General features: G+C 41.6%; 1 protein-coding gene across 4 annotated transcripts in view; it reads right to left on the bottom strand.

Moving 5' to 3' along the window:
- Window positions 1-11,162, bottom strand: part of KTN1 (kinectin 1) — a 106,247-nt gene extending 95,085 nt beyond the window's left edge. For all 4 annotated transcript variants that reach the window (XM_069596681.1, XM_069596682.1, XM_069596683.1 and 1 more), the window contains exon 1: window positions 10,479-11,162. The gene's annotated coding sequence lies outside the window, so the exon portion shown is untranslated. The remainder of the gene's footprint in view (window positions 1-10,478) is intronic.
- Window positions 11,163-19,508: the final 8,346 nt, after the last annotated feature.

Here is a 19,508-nt window from a genome sequence, read left to right as displayed (position 1 = left end):
GCTTCTTCCAGCCCAGCGTTTCTCATAATGTACTCTGCATAGAAGTTAAATAAGCAGGGTGACAATATACAGCCTTGACGTACTCCTTTTCCTATTTGGAACCAGTCTGTTGTTCCATGTCCAGTTTTAACTGTTGCTTCCTGACCTGCATACAGATTTCTCAAGAGGCAGGTCAGGTGGTCTGGTATGCCCATCTCTTTCAGAATTTTCCACAGTTTATTATGATCCACACAGTCAAAGGCTTTGGCATAGTCAATAAAGCAGAAGTAGATGTTTTTCTGGAACTCTCTTGCTTTTTTGATGATCCAGAGGATGTTGGCAATCTGATCTCTGGTTCCTCTGCCTTTTCTAAAGCCGAACATGTGGAAGTTCACGGTTCGCATATTGCTGAATCCTCACTTGGAGAATTTTGAGCATTACTATGGTAGCAGATACTGCTGTTGCTGCTGCTGCTAAGTAGCTTCAGTCGCGTCCGACTCTGTGAGACCCCAGAGACGGCAGCCCACCAGGCTCCCCCGTCCCTGGGATTCTCCAGGCAAGAATACTGGAGTGGGTTGCCATTTCCTTCTCCAATTCATCAAAGTGAAGTCGCTCAGTCGTGTCCGACTCCTAGTGACCCCATGGACTGCAGCCTTTCAGGCTCCTCCGTCCATGGGATTTTCCAGGCCAGAGTACTGGAGTGGGTTGCCACTGCCTTCTCCGGTAGCAGGTGAGATGAGTGCAATTCTGCGGTACTTTGAGCATTCTTTGGCATTGCCTTTCTTTGGAATTGGAATGAAAACTGACCTTTTCCAGTCCTGTAACCACTGCTGAGTTTTCCAAATTTGCTGGCATATTGCATGCAGCACTTTCACAGCATCATCTTTTAGGATTTGAAATAGCTCAACTGAAATTCCATCACCTTCACTAGCTTGGTTCGCAGTGATGCTTCCTAAGGCCCACTTGACTTCACATTCCAGGACGTCTGGCTCTAGGTGAAGGATCACACCATCGTGATTATTGGGTCAGGAAGATCTTTTTTGTACAGTTCTTCTGTGTATTCTTGTCACCTTTTCTTAATATCGTCTGCTTCTGTTAGGTCCATACCATTTCTGTCCTTTATTGTGCCCATCTGCATGGAATGTTCCCTTGGTATCTCTGATTTTCTTGAAGAGATCTCTAGTTGTTCCCATTCTATTGTTTTCCCCTATTTCTCTTCAGTGATCACTGAGGAAGGCTTTCTTACCTCTCCTTGCTATCCTTTGGAACTCTGCATTCAAATGGGTGTATCTTTCCGTTTCTCCTTTGCTTTTCACTTCTCTTCTTTTTACAGCTATTTGTAAGGCCTCCTCAGACAGCCATTTTGCTTTTTGACATTTATTTTTCTTGGGGATGGTCTTGATCTCTGTCTCCTGTACAATGTCTCAAACCTCCGCCCACAGTTTATCAGGCACTCTGTCAGATCTAGTCCCTTAAATCTATTTCTCACTTCCACTGTATAATCGTAAGGGATTTGATTTAGGTCATCCTGAATGGTCTAGTGGTTTTCCCTACTTTCTTCAATTTCAGTATGAATTTGGCATTAAGGAGTTCATGATCTGAACCACAGTCAGCTCCTGGTCTTGTTTTTGATGACTGTATAGACCTAGTGGGCAGGACTCTGCCTGCCAATGCAGGGGACAAAGGTTCAGTCCCTGGACTGAGCAGATCCACATGCCACAGAGCAGCTAAGCCTGCGCACCTCAGCTGCCGCGCCCTCACTCTGGAGCTGTGAGCCGCAATGAGAGAGACCACCGCAAGGAGCAGCCAACACTCCTCAACCAAGAGTCAGCCCTGCTCCCCACACATGCACAGCAACGGAGACCCAGCACAACCAAAAACAAGTTACTTTTTAAAAAATAAAGAAAAAAAAAACCCAACAGTCATTTCTGAGAAAAGGAAACAAAAATGGCCAGCAAATTTTGCAAAATACATCTCCACTCTATAAGCAAAAATGCAAAACCCACAAGATATCAATTCATGCCCAACTGGCTGTCTAACTTTATTATTTACCATTATTATGTATGGTAGACCCTTAAACAACATGGGAGTGAAATGTAAGGGTCTGATTCACAGATTTTCTTCAATAGTAACTCCCTCAGTACTACACAACAGATGCCCAACCACAGTTTGAGAGGAACAGGGGCTATGGAGGGCCAATTATAAATTATAGGATGAATTCTGACTGCACAGAGGGTCAGCATCCCTAACCCCCCAAGATGTCAAGGGTCAACTATATAGGAAAGAATGTGGAGAATAAACTGGTACTACAATTATACTGGAAAACAACTCAGCACTACCTAAAGCTGAAAATGAACCTCTCCTACAATTTAGCAGTTCCACTTCAAGCAAGATATAAGGTCCAAAACAATTCATTCAAACTGCTACTCTCAACACATTAGTAGGTAACAAAAATCAACTTAGTAGGTCTTGATTAGCAATCATACTTTTAATGAAACAAACTAGCAACACATAGGCTTTTTCCCCCAAGAAACTTAGTTATATATGTATATATCTGATAATGTATTGAGTCTCATAATGTGCAAGTTATTTCTTATTTTAAGTAAAGAACAAAAAAATTTTTTTAAAACACCACTAGAGACAGTATAGATGCAAGTGCACCAACAGAGCCACACAAGGTATTCGTAACAGCACTGTTTATAATAGCAAAAGAAGACTGGAAACTACCCAAATGCCCATCAACAGATAATCAATCAAAAAATGTACACACAGTGAAATTCCATGCAGAAGTGAAAGTGAATGAATCAAAGTTATATACAACATGGAAGAAAAATATTAGGACAATAAAGTTGAAGGGAAAAAGGAAGTTGCAAATAAACTCATACAGAAGGATCCCATTTATAGTGTTTAGAAAGAAAAAAAAAATACAAAAAAGGATTATACACCACAGTAACTGAAACTATACCCAGAAATGAAAACACCAAATTATATGAGAAGCTTGAGAAATTCACTTCACAGAAATCATGTTCAGCCACCTGAGACATCCAGGTTACAAAAATTATGTAAAATAATTATAGAACACATTTCAAGTAAACATGATTTCCCAATAAAGTAAACAAGTACAATCCAGAAGCACATAAATTCAACTTGTGCGTGGACTTTTAAAATTTAAGGAAACAAGTGTTCAACAACACAGCATTCAGAACATTGGGGAGCTTTCAATGTAGCTTGTTCAAATTTATTTCAAAGATAAATAGATCTAGATATATGCAATCACTAAATAATTTATATACATATTTCACTTAGAAAACTTACATTACTGATCAATAAGATTAACTGGTACTAAGCAGAGAAGTATTTTTGCTGAAATTTAAATTTTAAATTTTATTAAATTTTATTTTCCATCCCACTCCCAAGAGTCAACTTGAAACCCTTATTCTTGAAGTCTCACTTTACATGGCATTCCATGTAAATCAACTAGTCGTGCTAATGGAGGAGGACGATGGCACCAATGACAAGGAAAGCAGAAGGCTCAGTGAGCCCAATCATTTGCAAACACCAGACAACTGATTCACTCATTTTCAATGCATGAAGCAGGCCACCAAGAGCAAGTGCTCTAGGACAGCCTAGAGGGATAGGGTGGGGAGGGAGGCTGAATAGGGAGTTCAGGATGGGGGGAACACATGTTTACCTATGGCCGATTCATGGATGTATGGCAAAAAAAACCGTCACAGTATTGTATTTATCCTCCAATTAAAATAAATTAATTTTTTAAATTAAATCTAGCAAGCAGTACCTAAGTACCAAGAATACAGTTTGCAGTGGTGAACAAGACAAAGTGTCTGCCTCATAATGCTTATATTCTTACAGGTGAAACAGATATCAAACAAATAAATAAGCATAAATTATCAGTTCAGTTCAGTTGCTCAGTCGTGTCCAACTCTTTGCGACCCCATGAACCGCAGCACACCGGGCCTTCCTGTCCATCACCAACTCCCAGAGCCTACTCAAACTCATGTCCATCAAGTCGGTGATGGCATCCAACCATCTCATCCTATATCGTCCCCTTCTCCTGTCTTCAATCTTTCCCAGCATCAGGGTCAAATGAGTCAGTTCTTCACATCAGGTGGCCAAAGTATTGGAGTTTCAGCTTCAGCATCAGTCTTTCCAATGAATATTCACAACTGATTCCCTTTAGGGTTGACTGGTTTGATCTCCTTGCAGTCCAAGGGACTCTCAAGAGTCTTCTCCAACACCACAGTTCAAAAGCATCAATTCTTGGGCACTCAGCTTTCATTATAGTCCAACTCTCACATCCACACATGACTACTGGAAAAACCATAGCTTTGACTAGATGGACTTTTGTTGGCAAAGTAATGTCTCTGCTCTTTAATATGCTGTCTAGGTTGGTTACAGCTTTATGATGTTAGGTAATAACTGATAATGCAATGAAGAAAAATACAAAGCTCAGATGAAGAGGACATGCATTTTGGTGATCAGGGTTGGCCTTTCCGAAATAACCACTGAGCAATGCCTACAAGATCACATGGAAGTAGCGTATAATGCACATACATAGGAATTAAGACTGAAAATTTTCTTATAAATTAAAAAGATCATAGTCTACCTACTGCTTTCTATATAAAATATTTTATAGCATTTGGTTTGAAGTAGCTTTTACTATTTTCTCCCCTTGGAAAACTTTAGGACCTCAAATTTAAGTCACTAACTTTCAGAGTTAATCCTCTAGCTCCAGGGGAAAGAAATCTTTATAACCTTAATCCAACTTTATAATACCTACCAACAGACAACAGCACATGAACAGCACTTCTTTTTTTTCAAGAAAACATTCTTATAAAACAGCTCAATGGATGAGAATGGGCTCTAGAGTCAGAATATCTAGTTCAAATTCAGGTTCCTCCTTTTCTTTGCTCTGTGTCTTTGGACAAATTATTTAACCTGCCTCCATTGTTTCCATCAAATACCATCTCTCTCATAAGGCTGTGGAGAGGATTCAATATGATATTATACATAAAGTATTTACAAAGTCTTAAACAGCAAATAAGCACTCTAGTGTTAGCTATCACTTATGTAGCAACTACTAAGATAAAATAAGCAAGGCAAATGAGTCTCAGGCAGGTAAATCTACATATACAGTAAGTGGTTTTAAGAAGCAAAGCCAAATTCAAACCCAAGTTCTTCAGACTCCCTAGCACCCACACTTTATCCACTTATACCACATATTACACAATTAAAGAACTGTGCAATAAGAAACTTGCATAGAAGATTAGAATTAATAAGGTCTAAGACCTACAGGTCTCCTAGTTACTACTGACTTTCACACCAGACTGTTTCCTTGGCAACTTAAGTGACTCATGTATAAGAATAAATAATAATCATCACACATTTTCCAGTGAGAATGTAGCACATCATCAAGGCTCTTGATAGACAATGTAATTACTAAAAATCATACAAGTTCTCATAACTAACTGCAGATGTCACTGGGAATCAAAATAAAGAAATGTGGATAAATGACATTTTCTACTAGTAAATGGTAGACAGCTAGTGTCCTGTGAGAACTACTCAATATAGAAGCTATCTTAAAGGACCTCTCACTGAATTAAATGACATTTGTCCCCTTGGTTAAAAATACAGGGGCTGGTGTCTACAGAAAGCTAAATGCTCTAGCTAACAACCTACTCACTTATATATTTTATTTCTGTAAGTCAATTAAATGACTAACAAAGATCAAGCTTTCATTTCCACAAAACTAAGTTAAATCCTCTGGAAGGCCATAATAAGGATTGGAAAAACCCAGAATGGTTTTGAAGTTTGAAAGTTTCATTTTACTTTTTAAAGAAACAATACTAGAAATCATAGACAATGCTCTCAGGGTATGATGCATAGAAAAAAGATCAGGAGACCTCTACTCAAAGACAAGAGATTGATCCTAATAAAACGAGAGGCAAATAAAAGTACCTGCTTAAAGTTAAAACCAAGTGCGCAGATACCTTGAGTTCTTGCTTTAACCAACCTTTTAAATGACCTAACCAATGATCCTAATCACATGGGACAGGAAAGGTCTCCACAACAACTCCAACATCCCTTCCTCCATCAAGGTGTTCCCAAAGGTTCCCAGACATTTTTCTTGTGCTCTCTGTCTGCTCACAGGAAAGGAGCAAACTGAAAACCACATGTGTCCAAAAATGAGATATGCATCACAGTAAAAAAAAAAAAAAAAAAAACCTGCAGGAGATAAAAATTTTAATTCACTTGTAATAAACAAAACTTTTAAAAAATCTTTATTGAGATTATGTTATGTGCCAAGCACTGCCCTAAATCGCTGGTGTTGTTCATTGGTAAGTTGTGTCTGACTCTTTTGCAACCCCATAGACTGTAGCTCGCCAGGCTCCTCTGTTCATGGGATTTCCCAGGCAAAAACAGTGGAGTGGGCTACGATTTCCTTCGCCAGGGGATGTTCCCGAACCAGGGATTGAACCCATTTCTCCTGCACTGGCAGGCGGATTCTTTACCACCGAGCAATTCTTGGAATCCATCAATAAACAAAACAGACAAAAAGCCCTGTCATAGAGGTTACATTATAGTATGTCTGGGAGCAGAGAAAAGAGACAATAAGCAAAATCAACAAGCAAATTTTATAGCTTGTTGGAAAGTGACAATTGCTATGGAAAACAGAACAGGGATCACAAGCAGGGAAGTACAGCTTTAAGTAGGAAAGCAGACTTCTGAAAAACAATTCAAGAGCAGATATGAAGGAGACAAGTGAATGGGTCACAGAGATACCTCACAGAAAAAGTGATTCAAGGAGGGGGAACAACCAGCATAAAGTCCCTAAAACCCTGGGACAGGAGCCAAATATGCAGGAGGCAGAGTAGTCGCTATCTTGGAAGAGGTAAGGGGAGATGGGGAGAGTAGGATGATTCTGTAAGACCTTGTAGATCATAAGGACTTCAGATTTTCCGATGAATATGGGAAGTCACTGCAGAATTTTTGAAGAAAGAGGGATGATCTTGTTGCTCTGCTGAAAAAGACTGCAGAGAGCCAGGCCAGAAGCAGAGAAACCCATTAGGAGCTTAACTGCAGAAATCGAGACAAGAGAGAAGACTGGTTTAGACTAGCCTAGTGAGCAATAGAGGTGGTAAGAAGTGACTTGATTCTGGATATATTTTCAAGATAAGACTGAGCCAAGAATACCAAGTATGAGTAAGTCAGGGATGATTCCATTTTCTTTTCACTTGAATGTTGGACAGAGCTGCCATCTAGTAAGACAGATTACACTGCACCTTAGGCAGGTTTAAAGAGGAACATGGAATTTTAGTTTGCGTTTACTACTTCACATCCAAAAGGAAATTCAAAACAGGTTTTACAGAACACAGTGGGTAAGTCTGGGCTGGAGATATAAAAATGGAAGCCATCAGCATATAGGTATTTAAAGCCATGACGTTGGATGAGATCACCAGAGGAATATAGAAAGTCAAGTGAACCAAGAGTTGAGCACTTCAAGAGTGAGGACGAATCATAAAGACTAAATAAGGAGAGTAATTAGTAAGAAGAGAAACCCTAAAAGCAATACCCTGGAAGAAGGGGAGTATAAACAATTCATTTTGTGGTAAGTCCCATGTAGTATACAAATCACTTTGCTGAAACTTGACGTGAGGTTAAAGTTCTTAACTGTAGTAAAGTGATAGGTAATATACTAAAATCATAACTTTTTGAAAAGGAAGTGAAGTCTTCTTACACATTTCTTAGAAATAATAGATTTCCTAATAGAGTCATTACTGAAATTATTCTTAGTGCTGAAAGTATGGGCTTTCCAGGTGGCTCAGTGGTAAAGAATCTGCCTGCCAAGCAGGAGACTCGGGTTCGATCTCTGGGTCAGGAAGATCTCCTGGAGAAGGAAAAGGCAACCCACTCCACTATTCTTGCCTGGAGAATCCCATGGACAGAGGAACCTGGCAAGCTACAGTCCATGAGGTTACAAAAGAGTTGGGACAAGATTTGATACAACTTATTGACTAAATAACAAAAACTAAAAGTATACTATTTTACCTATTTTATCTTTTTAAGATAAAACCAATTAAAACCCTATACCACTTTAATAATTTTAAAAGCCTAAATGGCTGATGCTACAATGTATCTCAAAGACTGAGGGGTAGGGGGGTGGGGGGGAGGACATTTAAAACACCAATTCAACAGCCTGGCATGCAAAACAGTTATAAACTGCCATTACTTTTCTCTTTCAAGAGCTCAGATACAGAAGGTTAAGTTAAATCAAACTCCTTAGTCATGATACTAACAATTTTCCCCCTTTCTGCTTAATTTTCTGTTTATAGGGGAAAAAAAGCTTCTATTCTTATCTAAACCAATGTTTTACCTGTGCTTTGTAAATAAACTACATTTTTCAGATCAGAACACACAAAGTCATGTTCACAAATACTGAAAGCGGAAACAATGAAACTCAACCTTATTTATGCATGTTGTTCAGTCGCTAAGTCACGTCCCACTCTTTGCGACCACATGGACTGCAGCATGCCCGGCTTCCCTGTCCTTCACTAACCTCAGGTCCTTCATAAATGTCATACTGATTGCCATTTAATATCTAATTATTAGAATGTTCTCCCTACTAAAAGCAGATTAAAGTCTATAAACTCTAAGGAGGCTTGGAGTGACAGACTCAAGAAAACATCTGCATCAAGCAAAAGAGACTATGATATTAAAGGATACAGAAAAAAACTAAAGTGGAAACAAAATGGTAAATTAATGGCTCTTCATAATGTTGACCCTGATCCCATAAGAGTTATACAATACTCAATATTCTTTATAATTTAAAAGTGCTTAATATATTTAAGAAAAAATTTCATCAGGCTTTGTTATATTTTAAGTTTCAGTATGAATCTCAGAAAGGTAAACAGAATGCCTCACTCTTTAAGTGCATCTGATAGAAAGTTACACTGCTAAAGGCTGCAAATTTAAAAGAGGCATTTCTAATTCAATGTTGGAGGCAAGGGGAAAGGGATGAATTAATGAATTTTCCTTAGAATCTACCAACAATAAACCCAGTTATTTCTTGTTATATCCTTAAAGAAGAGGAGGTGGGGGGTCAGAGATGGGGGGTGCCTTAATAACACATTAAATATTAAAGTATTTATAGCAAGGCATGTCTACTCAAAACAGATCAACTCAAGAGTACTCTGGTGTTATTCTTGGGACAATCATACCAGTCTCAGCAGCAACTAGTTCAGCCAAGCTGGAGACAGTGATACCATTCGCCAGCTAGGTGAGGTAGTGAAAAGAACCTAATTAACCAAGAATTCAAACTTTAAGAGAAGTCCTACACAATTTAGGGTGTTTAGTTCTTTCACCTCAAGATGTTTATCTTTAGCAGAAAATGGTTGTCTAAATTTCTCAAAGGTTTCCACAAAGCATCTCAAAAAACCCCACAACTCTGAACAGTTAACTTCCAACTGCAGCTTTTTAAGCAGTGCTTATTGAGATACCCGCTAAGGAATCCTCTCCTGGAATAGGCCCAACCATGAACTTAAGATTTCTCCTTCCTCCCAAAAGGAACAGCTAGTATTAAATAACCTATTCCTTCATCTAATCAGGGTGCAGCTTAGCTGAGGTTAGGATGCCGCTCCCCGGTACACACACGCTCCTTCACCACCGACGCGCGGGGCAGCACTGCCCACGTCTGATTACCGTACGACTTCTCTAGGCTGCAGGTTAGGTTTTCTGCCGAGGTCCCCGAAGCCAAAAATCTCCTTGCTGGATAACCAAAGAGGGCAGGGAGAATCCGTAAGGAAGACACACCCCTCGGGGAGAGGAAGAATAACTTCCCCCTTCTCCCGGGCGGTCCCCAGATTTTTCCAAACTCTCCCCTCACGCTGCTTTCCCATCCTCAACCGCCCCACTCCGGGGCCCGGGGACAAGCCCTGGTCGGCGGGAGGGGGCCTGAGCACGGACGAGGGCTGCTTCCCCAAGCACCCCGAGAGCGGCGAGGGCTGAAATTCCAGCATGGCGTAAGCGTGGCCCAGGGCCGCCGCCGGGGACGCGCTCCCTCCGTCCACCGGCCGAGGAGGCGGTAATCCGCCTTCCCTCCCGGGGGCCCTCACGCCTGGCTAAAAATACGCTCCTCGGTCACCCCAGGGCCCTCGCCCGCCGACCTCGCCCTCGGGAGACGTCCTCGGAGGAGGCGCCGCGGCGGAACCGAGGTCGGGCCGGGGCGGCCCGGTGAGGCCGAGAGGCCCCTCGGAGCCCGCCCGCCGCGGCAGCCGGGCCCAAGCTGGAGCCCGGCGGCGGCGACGACCCGGCGCGCGAGGCCTACGGCGGGGCGGCGGCGGGTGGTGCCGGGTCCCCGCGGCCGCGCCCCCCGCCCGGCGCGGCCCTCCCGTCGGCCCGGCGCCCCGCGGCCGGCGCAGCCCTCCCCCCTCCGCGGCCCCAGCGGTCGGAGCCCGGGCCCGGCGCGGCCTGCTCTGCCTTACCCTGTGCGGCCGGGAAAGGAGACCGGGAACACGCGGCGGCGCCGGCACTACAGCCCGGGCCGCCCGCGCCGAGTCGCCGCCGCCGCAGTTGCTCAGGTGCCGTCGCGCCGCCCGGCAGGAAACGGGCGGCTTCGGGGCGGGGCGGCCCCGGCACGTCCCGGCGTCTGGGCCCCGGCGGTGCCCGGAGACCGGCCCCTTAAAGGGACCGGCGTCGCCGCCTCGGCCCCCGCGCGCTCTCCCGCGCACTCGGGTAAGTCCCAGCGTCCGGCCGGCTCGGGATTCCAGGGCTTTTCTCCCGAGATAACGTCCCGCAGCCAGGTGGAGGGTGGGCGCGCGAGGCACAGCGGAATTCTCTTCTTGCAGGAACCCCCACCCCCCCGCGTCCTTCCTCCAAAGCTGGTTTCGTCTTGCATGGCCCTCCTACCGAAGCACCACCTGGCCCCCCAGACTGGAATTTTTTTTTTTTTAACCTTAAGCAAATGGTACGCGATTTCACCCAGCCCGTCCCAGATTCCTCCTTGGAAATCACTGGAAAACAAAATCTTCCATCCCTCTGTCTCCAGAGTTCCTCTCTGAATTCGTCGGGCAACCCTGGCGTCAAAGAGAGAGAAAATTTTTAACCGACCTAAATAAATTGTGTGCAAATACTGTGAAGCTGTTGTGTCTGCCAGCCGGTGACCATTCATTAAGCCCGGGTAAATAACTGGAAGCTGTAACGGAAAGGAGAGGCTGGCCAGAATTCCTGCCTATTAGTTTGCTCTTTGCTAAAAGAATGACAGCGATCTTTCTGGTCCACTGGCGAATGAGATGTGTTTATTATTTACTGCTTATCAATTTCTCGCAGAATGCCAGGCATTGTACAGAACATACACAAAACACTACAAACTCTCCTCAAATGTTATGAGCGCTCAAAATAATTCAAAAGCTTTTAGAGGGTGGATAGGGATGCAAAAAATTAAGACTCATCACTAACACCTCCCCCTCCATACTGACAAAGGGGAACGAGCAATTTTTAAGTAATGAACATCAGAACAGTTCCTATACCAACAGGGTTTCCTTTGTATTGACTGGCTAAAAAGGTACTGTACCTCTATTTTTTTTTCAGGGGTTTCTAAAGACCCTCCAAAGTACAAACGAAAACTGAACAGTATGTGGTAGCCTGAGCTGTTGAGAATTCTGCCAGTCTTCAGCCACTGTGTTCTCCAATGATGCATTCTGTCTTATTTTAACTCCGGAAGCGCCTCCTCTTTTTTCTTTCTCAGTAGGGTTACTCAGCACCTCGGCGGTTCCAATGTCCTCAAAGCAGTCTGTCTCTAAGCCGCGGGCTGTCTCCTGAGCCTGTGATAAAGGATCCGGCTTCACTGAAGAGAAAAGCCATTAGTCTCTTACTACAAAGGTGGGGAAAATCTATCATTTCTGTAAAAAGAGTTTAAGGACTCTTGATTACCCTACCAATAACCATCTAATTTCCTCTGGTTGGTGCTAAAGCAGGTTTTAGGTTAGAATTTTTAAATTCTATAATTTTTATGATTTCTGTTAAAGCCCAGTGTCATTTTAGAGACAGTAATTTTTAGGCACACTTGTACATAAGACAAGAAACGAGCTTAGAGACATGTTTACAGCAAATATGCCACTTCTTATACTTAGGAATCACTTATTTTTGTGTTCTGTAGTTTGAAACAAAGAAGTGTAAATGTATCAGCTATTCCAACTTCTCTGAGTTTTTGAACTTTGGCTTTTTAAAAGGAAGTGACTGGGTGCTTCATTCCTTATTATAAGCTTCATATTTATCCACATCAAATCAAAAAGATTTATTAGAAATGTTATGCATGATAAACCCTATTAGGAATTAAGACCTACCCTCTAAGTTTTGAAATATAATATAATTAACTATAATTAAACAGATATAATTAACCTTGGTTGCTGCTTACTACCCTCAGTGTTACTGAAACAGCAACTAACGCTAAAAAGGATTAACACTCCCAGTATCTGAGCTATCTCTAGCTGTGACAACTTAGAAAATAAATTTTATTGAAAATGATAAAGTGTAACACTTAACTAAAGAGTATTCTCCCCACCTCTGTTTAACGAAGTACAATTTATCGGAGAGTACCTTCCAATTTTTAACATGTAATAATTCTTTTTTCTAATTTTGGAAAAACTTTAAAGACACACAGTACATATCTCTCTAGCAGACAGAGAGAAAGCAGGCTATTTCTGTTTTGTCTAGGGAAGACTTCCCAGAAGTGGTGAGTTATATAGAGATTTGAGTAGTACATGAGTAACAGATTACATCTCCAGCTTCACCAGTGAAGGGATGGCAGAGATGAAACTAAACAGAAGCATTTCACAGAATTAAAAGTAAAAACAAGATTCCAGCTCCACCTTTTCCGTCCAAATAATGGAGTGGGGCCATGCGTGCAGACAGCTACAGCTGCAGATCTAGAAATAACCAAGTATTCTAACAAAGTATCTGGCACTTAACTGCTTATCAGAGATCTGCATTGTTCATGTTCACATAAAATCTCTTCAAACATATGGCATTCAAATTCTTTCATAAAAGACTAAAGGTGACCGTGAATCATTTGCCACTCTTTGCATAGAGAGGTGGGATCAGTGTCCCTCCTTTTGATTCTGAGGGGGCTCTGTGACCGACCTGACCAACAGGGAATGCCAGAAGTAACACTGTGTCAATTTCTGGGCCCAGACTGTAAGAGACAGGCAATTTCACTTGCTGTCTCTTAGAACCATTGATCTTAAAGCCCTAAGCTGCCATGTGAGAAGTCCAGCTACCTCTTTGGAGAGACCGTGTGGCAAGGCCTTGAGACTACAGGGGGAGGAAGAAAGGACCAGCTGGGCACAGCCTTCCAACTGCCTCCACCAAGGTGCCAAACATATGAAAGTAGACTTCTAGAAACCCCAGACCATCCATGCTACAAGCTGAATACCACAAAGTGATCCCAATCAGTACTTCATGGAGCAGAAAAACTACCCAGCCAAGCCCTACTTGAATTTCTGACTGTGTTTAATTTTTTATGACTTTTGGATAGTATGTTATACAATAATAGATATGCAACACATCTTACTTCCACTCCTGCTGCTGCGGAGTCGCTGCAGTCGTGTCCGACTCTGTGCGACCCCATAGACGGCAGCCCACCAGACTGCACTGTCCCTGGGATTCTCCAGGCAACAAACTGGAGTGGGTTGCCATTTCCACTCCTAAACAGCTGCAAGAAATCTTAGAGTCTTATTTAAGCAGAAGGGAGTTTCCACTGTGCCTGTACAATCCTGAGACACAACTGGGGCCTTTGCAGGAAAACTTGGGCAGGATTGATTAGGCAGGTAAAGCTACTTTTGTAACATGCGTGTATGCTCAGCCAGTCAGTGGTATCCAGACTCTTTGCCACCCTGTGGACTATAGCTCACCATGCTCCTCTGCCCATGGGATTCTCTAGCCAAGAATACTGGAGCGGGTTGCCATTTTCTTCTCCAGTGGATCTTCCCGACCCAGGGATCGAGCGCGTGTCTCCTTCATCTCCTGCATTGGCAAGCAGATTCTTTACCGCTGAGCCGCTAGCTCAGTTGGTTAGTATTAGTTGTTCAGTGAGCCCTAAATTTTAAAATGTGGTTAACATGAAGGCAATTTAGTCACACAAAGGAGAAAAAAAGTTGCTCTCTTTCACCACTGCTGTTTGTACAAGCTTCACCCCAAGCAGCTAAGTTGCAGGGAGGAACCTCAGCCTGAGGAATCAGGCAAGAGAACATGGATATTTCAGCATAACCATCACCACTCCTGCCCAAATAATTCTTAAGAGCATGACCTGGTGAGGGCAGATAAGTAGCAACAAATCAAACCAGGTCAGCAATATTTGCAACATGCACAGCATCATGTTAGGTGTTTGAATATAAATCATGCATTCAAACAGAGAAGGCGATGGCACCCCACTCCAGTACTCTTGCCTGGAAAATCCCATGGACGGAGGAGCCTGGTGGGCTGCAGTCCATGGGTCGCTAAGAGGCGGGCACGACTGAGTGACTTCACTTTTGCTTTTCACTTTCATGCATTGGAGAAGGAAATGGCAACCCACTCCAGTACTCTTCCCTGGAAAATCCCATGGACGGAGGACCCTGGTGGGCTGCAGTCCATGGGTCGCTAAGAGTCGGACACGACTGAAGCGACTTAGCAGCAGCAGCAGCAGCATGCATTCAAAAATATGTGTCCCACAGAATAGTGCCTGCTTTTGAAACCACACTTCTATTTGCTTGTTCATATTCAGCTCCTCTTGATAACTCTAAGATCCCAGTCAGTCCATGCCCAGTGTTTCTCCTCCCTATGACAACCCTGTAATTAACCTTTCCCAGGCTTTGTTCCATTTATTTCTGACCACATCTCCAATTTACCAATTTCCTTTGATCCAGGTCAAAAATTTTTTAAAGCTACCTTTTGTTACTTCCATACATTGTTTTAGAAATGTTATATTTGTGAGAGTGAGTAAACAGACTGCAAGCTCCATTATGAATCATTAGTCTGTGAAGGCTGTAGAATAATTCTTCTGAATGCCAACTCTCATGACACAGACTTCTGGATGTAAGCCCTCTGGGCCTCCTTGGGGACCTTAGTCCATCAGCAGTGCCCTTTCTGTCTGCATCTTCAACCTTTCCCTCTCCATCAGTCATGAATATATTCAGGAATCTCTCCACTTAAATGAGGGGGAAAATAGTTCTTTCAAACTCCAGATCACCCCATCTACCCATTTCCTTCAAAACCAGGTTTTTGATTGATTGGTAGATTGGTAAGCAACTCGCTTGGCTGTATTCTCGCTGCCCATTCACTCACTGCTTATACTCCGGGAACCTACTTCTGCTTCTGCACCAACTAGATCCTGACACACCTCTCACTGAAGTCACCAAAGATCTCCTGCTGCTAACTCCTCTCTGTCACACATCACAGCTGATTACTTCCTGTAAGACTTCTCTTTCCTTAATCTCGGTGACCTCACCACACGGCTCTTCTAGCCCCTGTTTTCCTTCTCTCCAGCCTGAAGCTCCTCAGGTTTTGTGTTTTTTCTTCTCTGTCTGCATTAGGGTTAGGGTTGGTTACTTAATCATCTGCTTCTAAAAATTTTGCTTCTGATCTCTGCAGCTTTATAAGGTCTTAATTCCCAAGGGAGGAAGGCTTCTACCAGGAGACACAGCATAGTTCTATTTGGGCTGAATGCAGAGGCTTCCAATTAGCTGTTTTGTGTTTTCTTAATTCTATCAGTTTGCCTGAGATTTTCCCACATTTGTTATTCGAAGTCTCATATCCCAGGAAACCCACCAGTTCCAGGAATTCTGAGACAGCTAAGTTCCAGCTTAGAGCCAAGTAAGTTCGCTGAGACATTGAAATAATTCAACACATTTGCTGTAGCGTGGATCTTGTTTATGTCAGGCCCAACCCATCTCTACTCTCCCCACATATATCCTTGATGACACCCGGGCTTATTCTGTATCCCAGAGGGAACTGTCTGACAATGGCTTGCCCATTCATTCACTAGCTTCTCTTCACAAACATCCTGTTTACATGTCTTTGGGGACAGTGCTTTCTTGGCAAGTTGAAGGGAAAACTCTGACTGTCATGCTAATGTGTGCTCTTTACTCATATTGTCCCATATTTTCTAGGACATGAATGTGGTACTCTGATCTTTATCTTTTTTTGTGAATTCTCATTAATCTAATTTTTCCAGCAGTATGAAAAATTTATGTTAGATCTGCAAGGGATGATAGACATCATCTAATCCAATGCAAATATTTCATATTCATTTGCAATGCTCTGTTATTTAAGCCTTTTTACTTTTGTTTTAGTTTACGATATGTCATGTTCACCAAGCATTCATTTCCTTAACTGACCAAAAAGTATACTTACCCTTTTAATCCAGTAATTTATTTTTTGCTTGTATGATTGTGAGCTCTGACTTTTCTAGAAAAAGCTCAGTATTCTTTAGTATCTCATCAGAAGTCACTCTCAATGAGGGTTTGTTGGTGAGGTACTCTAATCTTCTAAGTATTGAACATCACTGTCATTTTCTATTGTGTCTGGGTAATGACATCAGTGATTGTTAAAAGATCTGTTCACAGATGGACTGAGCTTACAGCGCCAATCACAGAGTAGAACTCAAGATTAAGATTTATTTCATTTCAAGTCAGAAACAACTGAGATAAAACAATACCCACCCACAAAACCTCTATTGGTACTATCCTCAACCATATAATGGGGTAAATAGATTCCTAGTCTTGTGTTATGCTCTTATGAATCAGTTCTTCTGACTTTCAAGGCCAACAATAAAGAAGAGCAGAATTTTCAAAAAACAATGAACTGTGAATTTAAATACTAATCAAGAAATATTCATCATGCTTAGAAATTCAGAGTCTACCTCCTATGAAATTACTAGGAGAGAAAGGAGATGTCTACTGTCAGCCAAAGGCCAATGAAAGAGATTTTTTGTTTACCACTTTTTTCCTTCTTTGACTTCAAATTTTATTTTTCCATAACTGTATTTTCTTCTACTGAGTGTATCAGGACTGTTATGAGAGATCTGAATTCCCATTGGTTCAGGAGATTGAAAAGAAACTAAATTACAGGAACATAAAGGTCAACAGTAACAAACTGCTTTCAGCTTCTAGCCTAGCAATAGAGGATATAATGTCAAGATTAGTGAACAGCTCAGATCCAAGCACAGATACTTCACTGAAAAGTTCAATGAATACTTTTGTCAAAAGTTATTTAGTATTGAGAAAAGGGAAATAGCATATCTCTGAAAAAGAAAAAAATGTTTTGATTGAAAGAAGTACAAATCAACAACTAAAGTATTACACAAAGCATCAGGTTTGAGTGATTCCTAAACTTCCTTCCAGTTTCTTTTCATAAAGTTTGTAGTCAATCTTGTCCCATCAGTTGTAGGAATCTATTGTTGATGGCAAACAATTTTCAAATGACTTCAGAGCAGAAAGTAAATCTAGGCTAGAACTACAAGATTCTTTAGCAAGAAGTCAGAGAGGTTTAAGGTGGAGCAGATTAGATCCTTAAATCTAAGGATTTTTAAGAGCCTACCTTGCAGATGTTCTCTGTTTAAACAGTGGGGCTTCTAAAAATCTAAAGCCATTGTCCTACCACAGCTTCACAGAGAGCCCGACGTAGATAATAGCTTATTTGAAAGAGATTTATGGGCCTGCTTTTTTTTTCCCCTTGATATTTGTTTATTTATTCATTTGGGTGCACCCAGTCTTAGTTGCAGCAGGCACATGGGATCTTTAGTTGCAGCGTGTGGGATCTAGTTCCCCCACCAGGGTCCCAACCCAGGCCCCCTGCATTGGCAGCATGGAATCTTAGCTGCTGGACCACCAGGGAAGTCCCCTGACTTTTATATAATGAAATAGATTATAAATGGACACTTGGGAAGTCCACAGAGTTTTTAAAGTAATTCTATCAACATGATCTAAAAAAGAAAGAGACCTACAGTACCTGCCATGCCTTTACTAGCATTTCCCAAAGTGTAGTCCACATATTATGTATGATCCACATCAGACCACGTGTTCTGAATTTTGGGGGAGGATGGGTGGAGGGAGGTCTATTCAGGACTTAATATTTTCATAGGTAATACTTATGAATGTTAAAGTCTGCTCTAAGCCTACTTACTCATTCCTAATTATATTACTCCTGTGGCACTACCTTCCAGTCTCTCATGTTGGAATACTACCACCTTCCATTCCTCACATATTATCTATAGTTGAAATTTTACACATTCTGGAAATTTTGCCATTTCAGCAATATGGATGGACTTGGAGGGCATCATGCTAAGTGAAATAAGTCAGACAGGAAAAGACACATACTGTATGATATCACTTATATCTGAAATCTAAAAAATATAACAAACTAGTGAATAAAGCAAAAAAGAATCAGACTCACAGATAGAACAAACTAGTTACCAGTGGGGAGAGGGGAGGAGAAAGAGACAGTATAGGGGAAGGAGGGAAAAAAAGGGTTATTACAAACTATAGAAATCACTTGTATGACGCTTTTGAAGCTTGTAAAGCACTGTAGAATTTAAAGAATCTTTCATTCAATAAAGAATATATTAAATAAACATTTTTATACATTTTTTTTCAGTAAATTAGTGGTGGATCAATTGGTCAAGGAAAGTGTGATGCCTCCCTCATCATATACACACAAAAAAACTTTTATTTCAAACAGATTATACCCCTAAATATGAAAATTAAAATAATGTTTTTAAAAGAAAACATAGAATATCTTCATAATTTTGAGGTAGACATTTGTTACATAAGAGAAAAAGTATAAACATAAAACAAAAGATTAAAAATTTCACTTCTTTAACATGAAGAACTTCTTTTCATCAAAAACATCATTAAGAGAGTGACATGCAAAGTAGAGCTGGGAGAAGATATAGCCAACAAAATACTTATTTCCAGATTATGTAAAGAGCTCCTACAACTCTAAAAGGAAAAGGCAGACATCTTATTTTTTTAACAGAAAAAATACCTGAATAGGCACTTTACAAATGAGGTTATCCAAATGACCAATAATCATATAGAAATATGTCCAATATAACTAATTATCAGAAAATTGAAAATTAAAGCTACATTGATTGGCAAATAAGAATTAAAGATGTTTGGTGTTATTAAGTCACTAAGGAATTGCAAACTTAAAACATAATTAGATCCCTCGACACACTTACTTGATAAAGATCCTAATGCTGGGAAAGACTGAAGACAAGAGGAAAAGGGAGCAGCAGAGGATGAGACGGTTAGATAGCGTCACCGCCTCAATGGTGAGTTTGGGCAAACTCTGGGAGATGGTGGAGGACAGAGGAGCCTGGCGTGCGACAGTTCATGGGGTCGCAAAGGGTCAGACATGACTTAGCAACTGAACAACAATAGCAACAGCACACCTAGCAAGATTGCACCGAGTGCTGACAAGGATGCTGAGCAACTGAAACTCTCATACATTGCTGGTGAAAACGCAAAATGACACGC

Source organism: Ovis canadensis, chromosome 7 (assembly GCF_042477335.2).
Source record: "Ovis canadensis isolate MfBH-ARS-UI-01 breed Bighorn chromosome 7, ARS-UI_OviCan_v2, whole genome shotgun sequence".
NCBI lineage: Eukaryota > Metazoa > Chordata > Mammalia > Artiodactyla > Bovidae > Ovis > Ovis canadensis.
This window is presented reverse-complemented; position numbering and strand designations above follow the sequence as displayed.